The following is a 7,096-nucleotide window of genomic DNA, read 5'->3' on the forward strand; positions in this document are numbered from 1 at the left end:
TCTCTTGATGAGTCTGGCTAGAGGTTTATCAATTTTATTGATGTTTTAATGAGTTTCTTGTTTAATTTATCTGTTCCATTTTTAAAATTTCTATATAATTTAGTTTTGCTTTAAACTTTTTAAAATTTAAATTCAATTAGCCAACATATAGTACACCTTTAGTTTCAGATGTAGAATTTAGTAATTTATCAGTTGCATATAACACCCCACACGTCACATGCCCTCCTTAATGCCCATCCCCCAGTTACCCCATTTCCCCAACCACCTCCCTTCCAGCAACCCTCAGTTTGTTTCCTACAGGTAAGAGTCTCTCATTGTTTTCCTCCCTCTTTGCTTTCTTCCCATTCAGTTTTCCCTCCCTTCACCTATGATCCTCTGCACTATTTCCTATATTCCACGTATGAGTGAAACCACATAATTGTCTTTCTCAGACTGACTTGAGTTTGCTCAGCATGATACATTCCACTTCCATCCATGTTGATGTAAATTTTAAGATTTCATCCTTTCTGGTGGATGAGTAATATTCCACTGTGTATATATGTGTGCGTGTGTGTGTGTGTGTACATATATATATATATGTATACACATAGTGTGTATACATATATATATACATATGTGTGTACATGTATATATATATATACACATACATACACACACACACACACACACACACCACATCTTCTTTATCCATTCATCTGTTGATAGACATCTGGGCTCCCTCCACAGTTTGGCTATCATGGACATTGCTGCTATAAACATTGGGGTGCAGGTGCCCTTTCGGATCACTACCTTTGTATCTTTGTGGTAAATACCTAGTAGTGTAAGTGCTGGGTCATAGGATAGCTCTATTTTTAACTTCTTGAGGAAATGCCATACTGTTTTCCAGAGTGGCTGTGCCAACTTGCATTCCCAATAGTATAGGAAGGTTCCCCTTTCTCCACATCATCACCAATGTTTGTTGTTTCCTGTCTTGTTAATTATATCCATTCTGACTGGTGTGAGATGAGATGGTATCTCATTGTGGGTTTTTTTTTTTTGTTGTTGTTGTTTTTTGTTTTGTTTTGTTTTTTTAATCTGACAGAGAGATCACAAGTAGGCAGAGAGGCAGGCAGAGAGAGGAGAAAGCAGGCTCCTTGCGGAGCAGAGAGCCCAATGCGGGGCTCGATCCCAGGACCCTGGGATCATGACCTGAGCCGAAGGCAGAGGATATAGCCCACTGAGCCACCCAGGCACCCCTCTCATTGTGGTTTTGATTTGTATTTCCCTGATGCTGAGCGATGTAGAATATTTTTTCATGTGTCTGTTGGCCATTTGTATGTCTTCTTTGGAGAAATGTCTCTTCATGTCTTCTGTCCATTTCTTGACTGGATTGTTTATTTCTTGGGTGTTAAGTTTGATGAGTTCTTTATAGATCTTGGATACCAGCCCTTTATCTCTTATGTTGTATGCAAATATCTTCTCCCGTTTCATAGGCTGCCTTTTAGGTTTGTTGACTGTTTCCTTTAATCTTTATTATTTCCTTCCTTTTACTAGTTTTGGGTTTTGTTTGTTCTTTTTATAGCTGCTTTAGGTGTTTATTTGAGATTTTTCTTGCTTCTTGAGGTTGGCCATTATTACTATAAAATTCCCACTTTTAACCACTTTTGCTACATCCCAAAGCTTATACCACTGTGTTTGTATTTTGTTTGTTTCCATGTAATATCTTATTCCCTCTTTCATTTCTTGGTAGACCCATTCATTGTTTAGTAGCATGATCTTTAACCTCTATGTACTTATTGAGGACTTTTTCTTGTGGTTGATTTCTAGTTTCATAGCATTGTGGTCAGAAAAGATGCATGGTATGATTTCATTCTTTCTGAATTTGTTGAGACTTGTTTTGTGACCTAATATGTGATCTATTCTGGAGAATGTTCCATGTGCACTTGAAAAGAAAGTGTATTCTGCTGTTTTAGGATAGAATGTCCTGATTATATCTGTTAAATCCATCTGTTCCAGTGTGTCATTCAAAGCCACTGTTTCCTTGTTGACTTTCTGTTTGGATTATCTGTGCATTGGTGTAAGTGGGTGTTACTGCCCCCTACTGTTACTGTATTACTTTCAGTTATTTCCTTTGTGGTTGTTATTAATGATTCTGTGTATTTAGATGCTCCCATGTTGGATGCGTAAATGTTTATAATTGTTATATCTTCTTGTTGGATTGTCCCCTTTGTCATTAGTCTCTTTCTTTGTCTCTTATTACAATCTTTGTTCCAGTCTATTTTTTCTGCTCTAAGTATTGCTATCTCAGCTTTCTTTTGATATTCATCTGCATGATAAATGTTCCTCCATCCCCTCACTTTCCATCTGCAAGTGTCTTTAAGTTTGAAATGAGTTTCTTGTAGGTAGCCTCTAGATGGGTCTTGTTTTTTCATCCACTCTGTCACCTTATTTCTTTTGGTTGGAGCACTTAGTCCATTTATATTCAGAGTAATTATTGACAGATATGTACTGATTGCCATTTTGTTACTTGTTTTGTGGTTATTTTTGTAGTTTTTCTCTGATTCTGTCTTCTCTTGCCTTCTTCATGGTTTGTTGTCTTTCACTTTAGTGATAAACTTGGATTTCTTTCTCTTTATTTTTACATATCTATTACTGGTTTTCGATTTGTGGTCACCAGTAGGTTTGTACAGAACATCTAATGCATCCTTTAATCTAAATGAAGTTGATGGCCTCTTAACTTTGAATCCATTCTTTACTCCTTCCCTGCCCCTGACGTTTTAAGTATACAGTGTCATATTTTACAGCCTTTTATTTTGTGAATCCCTTAACTGAGTTTTACAGATACACTTACTTTTATTGCTTTTGTGTTTTTTGCTTTTCAGATTCTCACACTTTTTCCTTTCCACTTGAAGTGTCTCCTTTAATATTTCTTATAAGGCTGGTTTATTGGTCACAAACATCTTTAATTTCATTTGTCTCAGAGACTCTTTATCACTTTCTATTTTGAATGATAGCCTTTCTGGATAGTTTTCTTGGTTGTAGATTTTTTGCCTTTCAGTTCTTCAAATATATTATGCCACTCCCTTTTGCCCTGCAAAGTTTCTGTTGAAAAATTGGATAGCTTTATGGAGTTTTCCTTGTACGTCACTCCCCCGCCCCTTCTTGCTGCTTTTAAAACTTTTCTTTATGACTACTCTTCCAATTTAATTACTGTGTATCTTGGTGTGGATCACATTGGATTTATTTGAGGGGGGGGGGTGTTCCCTGTGCCTTCCGGATCTGGATATGTTTCTCTTTCCATATCTGGGAAGTTTTCAGCTATTATTTCTTTTTTTAATTTAAATTTCTTTATTTTATTTTTTATTTTTTAAATTAAATTAATTTTTTTTGTGTTCCAAAATTCATTGTTTATGCATCACACCCAGTATTATTTCTTTAAATAAATTTTCTCTCTTCTCCTGGGATCCCTATTATGCAAATGTTATTATGCTTGATGGAGTCACTGAGTTTCCTAAGTCCATTCTCATTTTGTGTATTTTCTCTTGCTTGCTCAGATTGATTCCTTTCCATTACTCTATCTTCTAGGTCATTAATTTATACCTCTGCTTCCTCTAGTCTGCTGTTCCATCAACTGTATTTTTAATTTCAATTATTGTGTTCGTCATATCTGATTTTTTTTTTTACCTTTTTTGTGATAAGGGTCTTACTGATGTTTTCCACTCTTCTCAAGTCCAGTGAGCATTTTTAAAATTCTTTTATTTATTTATTTATTTATTTATTTATTTTTATTTATTATTTTTATTATTTTTATTTTTTTTCAGCATAACAGAATTCATTGTTTTTCACCACACCTAGTGCTCCATGCAATATGTGCCCTCCTTAATACCCACCACCTGGCTCCCCCAACCTCCCACCCCCATCCCTTCAAAACCTGCCAGATTGTTTTTCAGAGTCCATAGTCTCTCATGGTTCACCTCCCCTCCAGTGAGTATTTTTATGATCATTACTTTAATTTCTCTGTCAGGCATATGATCTCAATTTCACTTAAATATCTTGCTATAATTTTTTGTTCTCTTCTTTGATTTGTGACATATTTCTCCATGTCCTCATTTTGCTTAACTCTGTGTGTCTTTGTGTTAGCAAAGTCAACTGCCTTTCTTGCTCTTAAAAGTAGTGGGTGATGTGTGCACTTTTAACAAGACTGTGCTGGTGCTCTTCCACAGGGGGCACAGCTGCTGAGTCCAGGCTGGCTGGGGCCTCCCCACAAAGTGTGTGTGTATGGGCGCAGTGCTGTAAGCTCTGCTTGCTGGTCCTCTTCCACAGGGGATTGCAGCCACTGCAGAGACCAGGGCCAGCCAGGGCTGCTCTGCAAAGTGACCATGGATGGGGGTACAGTTTTAACAAGGTGCATGTGTCCTCCACAGGAGGTCAAGACTGAGGCCCAGCTGGTGGGGGCAGGGCATGGCATAAGCAGGTTAGGTAGTGGATATCTGTTTCCTTCCCCAAATTAAGGATGTTTTCAGCTATTATTTCTTCAAATAAATTTTCTGCTCCCTTTTCTCTCTTCTTCTTCTGGGACTCCCACAATATGAATATTATTATAATATTACATTATATTGTAATACAATATAATATATTAATACAATATAATGTAATATATTATAATTATATATATAATTATAATATAATGTAATATTGTAATACAATATAATGTAATTTACATTGTAAATTACTTGTAAATTACATTGTAATTACATGTAAATTTTATTGTATTACAATATAATGTAATATGTATTACATATGTTACATATACATATAATGTATTATGTATACATATAATGTAATATGTATTACAAAGATATTATAATATATCACATAGATATTACAATATAATGTAATATTATAATAATATTCATATGATGTTTGATAAAGAGTTCCCTAAGTTTATTTTCATTTTGTGTAATTCTTTTCTCTCTCTTTTGTTCAGCTAGGTTACTTTCCATTACTCTGTCTTCTAGGTCACTAATTTGTTCTTCTGCTTCTTTCATCCTGTTATCCCTTCCATCCAGCATGTCTGGGGGCACATGGCTGGGTGAGATGCAGTAGATCTGCACTGTGTGCATTGGCAACTGTGCACCCATCTGGTGGGCGGGACACACAGGTGGCTTTAACAAAATTTGCCCTGAGCCTTGGGCTGAGATTAGCAGGCTTGGAGTAGGTGAGTCCTCAGGAGAACTCATGGGCATGGTGCATTGTTAGTGGGTTAGGGAGCAAGTGTCTATGTAGTAGTCCTTCTTCCCACAGTGTCTCTGTGTTTATTCTGGTAGGGTAGTTTGGGAAATGTTACCTGCCAGCTCCCTCATTTTCAGACAGATCCCCCAAAACACTCCAAAATCAGTATGAACAGATCAGTCTCCTATTTTCCCTTAGCATCGTGTGAACTGTTTTTATGTTACCTCTCCATGGGCACTGCTGTCCCTTTAAGGGCAGTGACCCAGTTATCACTCACCCTCCTGGGTCACCTAGTGCTGAGTCAGCCGACTTTTAAAGCTCTTTTACCAACCCACAGAATTCAGTCTGTCTGATTTTTAAAGCCAAACTTTACAAGGATTAGTCTTCCCCATGTGAGCTCCTGGTGCAAGGGCTGTGCCTCTACCCTGAGTGCACAACTCTGTCCCTCCTGTGGGCACCCTCCTCTACCTTTCTGACTTTCCTAACCTTGCAGATTCAATTTCTTCTCTGTATTTAGTTGTGGAGTTTGTGCTGCCAGTGTTCAGATCACCCTCTGGTTTATTGACTTGGATGTAGATTATAGGTGAGAACATAGGACAGGGTGAACTCAGGGTCCTCCTCCTCTACTTCCTAAGCCCCTCCTCTTCCTTTAATAACTTTGAATAATTATATTCTTTAATGACAACTCTCACCTAAAGTTATTGGAGTTCTAATTGCCAGATGTCTTCTATTCTTATGTAGGATGGTTGTCTTGTGTAATTCTAGATAGTGATTTTATGATTGGTGAAATTTATCTATGGTAATCCTGTGTGCTTTGTTTAGAGTGTATGAATCCAGAAAGAGTTTCCATGTGTTTGTGTTAAGTTACCCTAATGAATTATCCCCAGCTTGCTTGTTTACTTTCTTAGTTATTGGGTTGGGGTTTCCTGAATTGGACAGATAGTATTATAGATCAGAATTTCTTTATCAAGGCAGGACATAGGTGAGATTTTGCCTTCTTTATAAGAGATTAGGACCAAACTGAGGAGCTTCTTTGTTATCTTTCATTATCAGTGGATATATTTTTTCTAGTCTACCCCTTTGGAGATTTAGGCTTATGCAGGGATTTCAGGCCCCAAACCTTATATCCCTGTTGAGTTAAAGCCAAGAAAGTAGTGAGACTGGAAGGTAATAAATAAGGGGCAAAGATGGTTATATATTAAGCCACAGAGGTAACGAGAGACCAGAACATGTAGGGTCTTGTGAGTCAGGATGAAATCTTTTGCTCTTACTCTGAATAAGATGAAAAAATCATTGAAGTGTTTTGAGCAAATGTATGACAAATAAGAATGTGACCCCATTTATATTTTAAATGGATTTTTCTGGATATAGTTGAAAAATGAACTATAGGGCCCAAGATTGGAAACAGGGAGACAAAATTGAATGTCATTGCAATAGTGTAGGTGAAGGGTGATGATGGGGTACATGCAGTTACAATGAAGGTGGTGAAAAGTCATGAAACTCTGGATATTGTTTGAAGGTGAAGAAAATAGGGTTGGATGATGAAATTAATACCAAAAATATGTGAGAGACTTCATAGTTTACAGGCCTTGATAACTGGCAAGAAATGCATTGCTATTTATTGAGATGAGGAAACAGGATAGAACAGATAGAACAAAAACAAGAATTTGGTTTTGGACACTTAGGTCTTAAGCTGGAGATGTATGTTACGCCACTCAAATTGAGATGTTGATTGACAGTTGGATATGTCAGTATGGAAGAGTTCAGAGGAAATTGCCCACATTATATGTGTAAATTTGGGACTTGTCAGGTTATATATGATATGAGATTTCATGGGACTTTGTAAGATTATCCATGCATTTAAAAAAAGGTGTTTGTTATAAAT

Source organism: Lontra canadensis, unplaced genomic scaffold, assembly GCF_010015895.1.
Source record: "Lontra canadensis isolate GAN:19392208 unplaced genomic scaffold, GSC_riverotter_1.0 scaffold36, whole genome shotgun sequence".
In the NCBI taxonomy this organism is placed as follows: domain Eukaryota; kingdom Metazoa; phylum Chordata; class Mammalia; order Carnivora; family Mustelidae; genus Lontra; species Lontra canadensis.